This window comes from Dendrobium catenatum, unplaced genomic scaffold (assembly GCF_001605985.2).
Source record: "Dendrobium catenatum unplaced genomic scaffold, ASM160598v2 fragScaff_scaffold_1022, whole genome shotgun sequence".
Lineage (NCBI taxonomy): Eukaryota > Viridiplantae > Streptophyta > Magnoliopsida > Asparagales > Orchidaceae > Dendrobium > Dendrobium catenatum.
In genome coordinates this window covers 2,808,817-2,818,755 of record NW_021319484.1, presented here as the reverse complement: position 1 = coordinate 2,818,755, position 9,939 = coordinate 2,808,817, and positions in this window count along the sequence as shown.

The window sequence follows — 9,939 nt, the reverse complement described above, 5'->3', positions numbered from 1 at the left end:
AGATATATACAAGAAGAAGGAAAGAAGTCGAACATCATTTTGCTTTTATATATGAGCTTGTAAATGATTTTCATCTTCTTATTTTTCAGCAAAATGTATTTCTTGTTGTTTTTCCAGCATTATTCATCATATACACTACTCTTCATGTCCATCCATCACAGTGCTTCGATATTTTAGTTTGCTGAAGCATTCTAAGACACTTCTTTCTTTTTCTAGCCTTGATTCATCTGTTAAATAACTTGCTTAAGCTTTATGTGGCTATTAAGAATGTAGTTTCTTGCTTCAGCTATTACAATGTTGTTTTTTTAAACTAATTTACTTGAAATTACTAGTTTATGATCTGTTTGGAATGGTTGCAGTCTTTTATTAAGTTGGTTGAAAATAACTTAGTTACTCTGATTGCAAAAACAAATTTTACACAACAAAAAGTTTTGAAATGCAGTATCACAATCTGGGTCTTGAAGGCGGTACACCTATGAAACCCCTTAAATTTTCAAGAAAAGAAAATTTGAACTGATTGTCTGTATGAATTGTCGGGACGAACTGAACGGGTTTAGAACCGAGTCGATCGTTCCAGGACGAAATTAATTATCATATGGACGATCTGAGTTTGAAAACAAGATCAGAGCCTATCGTCCCGGGACGATATTAAAAATCATCCCATACGATCACAAATATCTTTGTTTTTAAATAGGATATTTTCTCATTTTGAAGAGGGAGAAACGGCTAGAGAGAGAGAAGAGAAAGGAAGAAAGAGGAAATCCAAATTTTGGGCGACTTTGGTCCGTTTTTATTCGTCGTCGTTGTTGGGAAAGTCTTTTTGTATGAGCCAAGGAACACTTTGCCCATCTAAATTTTCAAATGTGAGGTTTTTGGCAAATATTCTGATTTAAATTTTTTTTTCCGTTAGCAAAAAATGAGTATATCTTTGCAATGATAAAACTTTTACTGTATAACTTTTTTTATGTCGTAAAGATTTTGATTCTGCACGTTTTGAGTATTTTCTGAAAATATTTTATTGGGTATTCTGAAATCTGTGAGGTTTCCATCGAGTAGAAAATTTATTGGATGTTGAAAAATGTTATTGTAGTACAATAAAAGTCTTAAAACGTTGTTTTACACGACTGGTAATTTGGTAATTTTCTGAAACTGTACATTTTTGTCTCGCTGAATTTTTGTTGTCTATCGTTATACTGTATAGTGGATTTTGATACATGTTCAAATGTTATGTACGTATTTGTTATATTATGACGATATATGTGTTTCTGTGATTAAATTATATCTGCTGAGAGTTATAAGGGACAAAAATCCTTCGAGATTATGTTTGTGTCAGGGAAAAAGAGAGGCATAAGGGTCAGAATCCTTTGAGATTATTTATGGGTCTGGGATATGAAATGAAATCTGATCTAAATAATTCTGTATATCTGATATGTTCTGGTGCTATAAGCACAAAGGGAGGCATAATGGACCAGAATCCTGTGAGATTTTGTCTGTGTTAGGGAAATGTGATTTGAATGTTTTGTTCTATATTCTGAAATATATATTTCGTTCTTTCATTCGAATCATTTGTTATGTTCTGATATTTGGATTTCTGTTATGTTATAGATTTTGAATATATGTTATGGTATGTATTTTAGATTATCCTTTCCGCTCTGTATTCTGAATTTTTGTTCTTTTCTGATATCTGAATGATCTATTTTGTTCTGATATTTGAAGTATCTGTTATGTACGATTATCTGATTGATATGTTCTGATATCTGATTATCTGTTATGTACAATTATCTGATTTGTCTGTTCTGTTTCGTATCTGATTCATTTGATCTGTTTTGTACTTGATTCAATAATTATGTCCTGATATATGATTCGTCGTGAATTTTAGTTCAGTAAGCTATTTAAACGGGTTTTAATTATTCATTATTTGTTCAGTAAATATTTGAGATAAAAGTATTTGGAAATTTAGATTGACACTGTGTGTCTTGCTGAGCTGGTGAGCTCACTGTGGTTTTATCCATAATTTTTAGAATCGGGAAAAGGGAAAGAAGTTGTGGACTAGCGGTTCAAGATTTGATATGAGATTATAGGTATTTTGTTGTTTTGATTTTTGTACAGTCATATCAAGCTACTTTTCTGTTTTGTAATTTCTGATCTGAAGTCATGACTGTAATGTACATGATTATTTTGATGAATGAAAAGTAAACTTTGTGGATGAGTTTTCTGTATTTGGATGTTTTTAGAAGCTCTGCAAGTCTGTATTATCTGAATGAATATTAGAAGAAAGTTTCGAATCAATTCTGAAACTAGATCCTGGGGTTTACCTGTCATAGCCCAACACGATAGGATCCATCCTGCTCGGGTTGGGTTGTGACAACACCCCAACAACATTGGACGCGATGAATGGATAGAAATACCAATTTTGTATTCACAAAGTGAAACATGCATAAACAAGTAATACAACATGATATGTATACATCATAATAAATAGATGAAGTGAATTAAAAAGTTAATTCAATAATAGAATGCAATTAAATAATACATCCAAATAGCAATAATACTGATACATCAAATGAATATAATGGGATGAATAATAGTAAAGAAACTATCAAATCCTCATAATCAAAAGCATAATAAACTATTATAATATATAAAATATCAAAAATAGAAGTGACGGAGGCCTGCAGAACCTACTGTAAAAAGATATAACGAGTGAGTTTGATAAATCAAATATAGTAAGTAACTTCTATCAATCAAAGTATAAATGACAAAGAATTGAGATATGCAGTATAAACAATCATATAGCGAAAGTAACAACCTATAACCACTATATCAAAATAGCAATGAGTATGATATGTTTCTTATGACATTTTAATATGATAATGAAACCAATGCATATAATAAACTCATGCACACTTAATATCATTATAATGCAATTACATTGGTTATCATTATACCCCAAATGACTTATCAATCATTTATTATTTTCAAATCATGTTAAATTACAAATCCAAACATTATATGCATATAACTATAGCCAGTTTATCAAATACCCATCACCGGGAAGGTAAACACCAACCCAAGAAAATTCATTGATTTCCTATAGAGCCGTCATCCTTGAGGCTCGTCAGTCCCGTCTAGCTTAATTATAACCAATAGAGTTCTACCGACTTACACATCAATACACCAAACATATGATTTTCAAATATTTTCATAAGCACATTTCAATGAATTTTATGATTTCAATATGATAAATATTCTTGCATGATAAGATATGAATTGTCAATATAATATTTGTTGCATTTAATTAGAGCATGTGCATGAAAATATAAAAATTGATATATAGGAGCTCATGTAAGAATAAATAAAAAATCTTCAATTTATGAAACTGGCCAATTCATTATGAGCATATGCATAAAATAAAAGAATTTATAATAATATGTTTGATAGTAAAATCAATTACTACTGCTTATGCTCCTGTTGTAGCTTTGCTTGCTTTCAGGTTTTGGATATATCAGTTTCTGTGGGTCTGTTTCTTCGGATTTATTCAGTTGGGCTATGATGTCAAGTTGCATTCTTCTCCCCTTCTGGACGGCGGTTATCTTACAACTTTTATTCGATGAATGCAACTATTATATTTCTTGAGCCCTCTATCTCTGCTGATTCGAAGTTTCCTTTTACTATGCGGATTTTTACTTTTGATTACAATCACTACAAATAGCATTGATTTACTTACACCAAAAGAATTTTTACAGTTGATTACAATCACCGTAATTTTGCAGCTTTTTTACAATCATTGCGAGCAATTTTTCTGATTATTAAAATTACCATTAAAACTCTCTAAAATCAGTGCTAAAATCAATTTTTTTTTCTAAGTGTTCCACCTACTTCCTTTCACATTTGAAGTAATCCGACTGGTCGAAGTTGCATAACTTGCTAGGCCCGAAATCTGGTGGTCAATAATTTTGATTTTTTACATACTAATTAGAATTTAGGAGCAAAAAACTTTAACTAAACTAAATGAAGCGCGTGCTTAAAAGTTAAAACATCATTTATTTCAAAAAATAAAATAAATCTCTTAACAAAATATTATTATTAATTCCTTTCCAACCGAAAAAAATATAAAAATATATAAAATTTGGCTAAATTAATAATTATTCATGAAATTTATTAAAATTTTATATAATAGATATAAGATAATATTTTCCTACTATAATAATTAAAAAACTCACAATAAAATTATTTTTAAGGAATTCACATACATATTACTAAATTTTTATATATTTATATATATAAATGAAAAACTTATATTCGTTTGTACAATTTCTTAGGGTCTAAATTACATTAAAAAAAAATACTTCAAATAAAATAACGTTATGCAAATAAATATAAAATTTAGATATTAAACATGCATTTAAAAATGCTATGAGAAAAAAAATAATTATCAGATAATTATTATAAAATGATTATTATTTAAATAATATTTAATTTAACGAGGTATTTTCAGAAGGCCGTACGTGTCAGCATGATGACATAATTAATGATCCTTCATTACGTAGCACAAGCGATGCGCGTGTTAATCGACGTGGTTAGCGGAGGTAATTAAGCTCTAATCCTGAATTAAAAATCATCTTACATTTAATTAAGCCACGGCTGTACATTTTGTTTCCCTTTATAAAGCCTTGGGAAGTTAACGAACACCAATATTAATTAACTTTTAATACACAGATTAGTTATTATAATGATAAAAAAATACTCCGAATCAACTCATATATCTAGTGATAGCTTTTTTTACTGCTTTATAAAATTATGTTTCCCTTTATAAAACTGGATCGGACCGGCCGGTCCGACCGGTTCAACCGTGAACTGGTCTAAAGGCTGGTTCGGTTCAACCTAAGAACAGGCTTAGCATCAAACCGGCCGGTTTTATCATGAACCGCCGGTCGGTTCAACCGGTGAACCGGTCACGGTTCTCTTGAACCGGCCGGTTCAACTTTTGCTTTTTTATACTTCAATTTTAAATATTAAAAATATTTGTAATTTAATTTCAAATTTGAAATGCTTAATTTTTATAAGAGCTTTAAGAATTATAGGCATTCTCCTTGCATATTGGAATGAAATATGGACTCAACGCTAGTAATAGTTGACGCAAAAAAGAAGATTAGAAGGTCAATCATGATCGGATAGAGGGCGCTGGCTTAAAAAAAAAAAAGATCGGATAGAGGGGATTGATAACTTCACATGCAAATTATTGTTCATCAATATAGTTATAAATTGAAAAATATGAGAAAATTCACAAAATATTGTGGCAAATTATTGTACAAAGACTATTTCCTTAGTCTTCTTATAGGCGTGATTAGACTTGGGAAAGAATAATGTTAACCAACACTATAATTTGAGAGATTATTCTGTGTAGATACCGGACTGAAAGAACCGTCAGATTTTGTCTCTGTGAATAATAAAAACGCAGCATGAATAGTACTATTCTTTTACTGTTCACAGAGACAAATCAGATATTTCTCTTCATCCGATGTTCGCACATAATAATTCATCCTACAATTTTGAATAATAGATCTCAGCATAACGTGTCGTGATGATGATGTCATAAGAAAATATTGATGGCAGTGCATCAAAATTATAGTGGGCTGAATAGATAAAAACAATTATAAGAAGGTTGACTTCCTCTTCAATAAAACTTATAATAATGAGCAAAATTTCATCAATTTGACGGCTTTCTTAGTACTTCTTAAATTAACTTTTTAAGTATAAAAAATTAAAAATTAAAATTTTTGTACTAAAAAATTGTTTTAAGAAGCAATAAAAAAGTCGTCCTAAATGAAGCCTAAGCCTATTTGAATCAAATTGTTTTTGCTAAACTAGATCATTCATGCTCTTTAAGACCTTGATTTGACTGAGTCATGTATTTTCGACTTAGCACGAAGCTTGTATCTTGTTTGAGGGCATCATACCACCTAAACTCATTCAAATTTTTGTTCAACCAAATTAAGGTTTCGTTTGAAAAGACTTTCTTACTGCTTCTTAAAGTAGTTTTTTAAAACAAAAAATTCTTTAAGAAGCACTAAGAAAATCATCACAAACGAAACATAAGTGAAATAACGTACAAATTTCACCCTCCTTTTTTGCGCCGGGTTATAATGTTCGTCATAAAATTTTATTGCGATTTCTTTTATGATCCCAATAAAACTTAAATTTTATTTATGCTTAAAATAATATCTAATGTGCTTAGCCATCATTTTATATTGAAAGCAAGACCATACAAAACAATTCAGTTATAGTTTGTCAGTACTATTGGTTTTAGTGCAAGATCCATATCTTAAGAATTAGTTTATAGATAATTTGAATAATTTACTTTCTATATATAATAGGGAAAATAAATACTATGGAACTAATCATATCAAATTAATATGCGATTTAATAGCACCTAACACCATTACAGTGACATAACATGACGAGAAGATATATTTATTATTATTCCTCGACCTTGCCTGCAATAATTTTGAATAGAAAACTTTAGGAAATGTGGTTTGTCACGTGGGGAAATTCCTCTAGAACCATTGGGATGGACAACCTCTGCTGATTTTTAATTTTAGTATTATTATATTTTTTTTTTGGGAGGGTGAGCTCTTGAATTTAGGGTTTTAATTCGGATTGTCGGGTTGGATTCAGGACTGATATGAAATTGATTTGGCCTAAATAAGCTTGACATGAACATACTAGTTCATTATATGGGTCCAAATATTTGACACGAACTTGACGTGATCTACACCCAACCCATTTGACACGCTTATCATATTGATCATGTATTTTCTTAAGACTAACATGACACGTTCAACCCAAAAATGACATATTTAGCTTGAAAATGACATATTTAGTATGAGTTCGACCCGTTTAACACAAAGTCAGATGATGATCAGGTCATTTTTCAATTTTTGAGTCAACCCAAACCCAACTTGAAAATTAATATGATTAAGATTTCCAAACCAAACTTGACTCGAATATTAATTAGGTCAACCCAAATCCAAATCTTTCGAGTCGGATTATCGGATCAGGTCTTTATTGGCACGCCTAATACTAGTGGAACTTGACCTGATAAAATTTTCAAATTTGTTTTTAACTACTGCGTTGCGAGTTCGAGTGCAACCTCAGCTGATTATATGAGATAATATAAGTTATAGTTTGTCTTATTGTTAGCTTTGCCATCTCTTAATTGGAGTTAAAAACTCTTTTCATCTCTTATGCATGAACGTGGGAGAGTGAGTATTGTGGCCATTAAATGGTGTGAGTTGTATAGCTTTACTTGCTAATGGAGATATTATTAAGAAAGCATTAAGATGTGTTTGTTCTATTCTTTTTTATATTTTCCTTGTTATTTTATTGCATTCATCTTCAATATTAATTCAATGTAGGTTATATAATTCCATGAAGTTTCCTCACCTAACAAATTTCATTGTTATTCATTTTAGTACAAAAATTGTTTGAATGAGGTATTGTTATTGGGAAATTTTATTTTGTTGTGGGAAATTAGAGTTATTCTATTCTGAGGAGTTTAAGCTTCTAAAAATCAATAAGAATTAAGATCAACATTCCTCATGTCTTGGTCTTAAGCTTCATTTGAGACAATTTTATTACTGTTATTAAAACAATTTTTTAGTGCAATTTTTTTTTTTTTAATTTTGTACTAAAAAGCTAATTTATAAATCAGTACAAAATTTGTCCCAAACGAAGCCTTAGGGATTTTTTTTTTTTTTGATAAATCAATTAGAATTAAGATCAAACATATCAATTTCTCATATAATTTTCTTTGAATTCAAGTTCAATAAATATTATGGTGAATATAACAACTATTTTGTATTTAGTTGCAGTGATGATTTATATTAAGATGGTGTCTGATCTTAAAATGTTGCCCTAGAATGATGAATGTGAATTTCTGTCAATTGACACCCTGCATGTGATCATTGTAGCGATTACTAAAAAAAATTTTGTAGCTGAAATTAGGATCCTCTAAGTTTTAAGACTTAATTTTTTAACACGCCTAAATTAATTCAAGTATTCAACTTAGCTACTCTTGATACGGCATCACAAAAATTATCTTGATCGAGCACAAATCTCGAGGCAAAAGCTAGTTGGAAACTTCAAAAATTAATTTTGGGAGCACCCAATCTCCAATTTCAGCAAGCTTATAGTCAAACTGAGCGTCTCGGAAATACGAATCCAACGACACCAAATTCGACCCAATCCGAGTCCAAATGGGTCCGCAACAACTCTATTTATTTTACCTATTAAATTCCCAATTTACTGAACTGCCCAAGTCAACCATAGTTTATCCCAATCAATTTGACCACCTCCATGTCTAATTGATTGTTCAATCTAATCGGTAATTTACAAAAGTGAGACGACTGTCATATCTACTTGATCACTATCAGTAATCTGATTGATATGCCCATGAATGACATGACCATCACTATTTGAGTCAGACAAACACATATCAAGTTAACGTGACTCCTACTAGTCGTTCACAATTGATTGGACTCAACAAAGCAGCTAATTCAACACCAAGCTTGCAATTCGGGCCGGCTAGATTAGGTTCATACTCATCAAGAACATATCTCCATTTAAAATGGACATACCAAATTGCACGAAGCTTCCCTCCATACATGTAAATTCTAAGAAGCTCTTGATTTACTCAATCTTATGCCATGTTGCATCGATAATAGTGCTGAACTATAGTAATATGTAAGGATGTCTATTATTTTTGAGTAAAACACGTTATCATAATCTTGCTTTCAGTAAAATTAACTTAGCTAAAACGCTTAATTAAGCTTAACAATCAAATTAACAAAAAGCTTATTTAATGCATGTTCAAGAAAAAAAGAGTGCGACTTGTCGCCTCTCAACTTTCATTTCCCAGTTTTTGAAGTAAATGACTTTTGAGAGTCCTCCAAATGCCACTGACTAGCAATAATTTCCTCTACGTAAAACTCTTAATTGCTATATAAGAAAAAAAATTAGGATATTTGGGATTTAAGAGGGTTTCTTTGGGATATATATAGCTTTTGATTTTTTTTTTTTTTTGCTTTAAAAAAAATTATAATAAAAAAATGTTTTTGAAAGCAATAAGAAATTAAGTTGTCTCAAACAAAACCTAAGTGCAATCAATCAAAATTTATATTGCATTCATCTAAAAGCAAATTCAATAGCTTTAAAATACAATATGCCTAATCTTTAATTTTTGAATTTTAAAATTATTGAATTTGCTTTAAGATTAGCTCAATATATCATTAATCCATCAATATTTATATTATACTTATATCCAAAATAAATGCATTGATTTAAAAATCTATTTGGACTAACTTCTTATAAGGATCCTATTATTGATATTGTGGCTTAGGCTTCGTTTAGGATGGCTTAATGCTTTCTAAAACAGCTTTTTAGTTCAAAATTTTCTTGGTAGAAAAATATTTTTGAAAGCAGTAAGAAAGCTATCTCTAAAGAAGCCTTAATCAACCAATAATTTTTTTTTGTCATTTTAATTAAAAACACCACATTCTTTTTCACCCTTTCTTTTAAAAAAAAAGATCAAGAGCTACTCCTAGAAAATTAATTAGAAGTGTAAGATATTTCTGGAAATTAATTAAATAATTTATATAAATTATAAATTATTTTTTATTTTATAACTTATAAAAAAATTGCTTTTATATATATTTGACATATATAGTGCGTATCAATATGTAAAAACTATATTGATTAAACATTTTAATAAATAATGTTTTTTCATAAAACTTTGTCTATGTAAATGAAGACTGGAGTTTATAAATTAGAATAGGAAATGAGATTTGTGTTGCAGTGAGGGCTGAATTAGCTTTTTCTTTTGAGGGTGGACAAAATAGAATTAGAGCATATATAATCTTGGAGATAAAATAAAAAAAA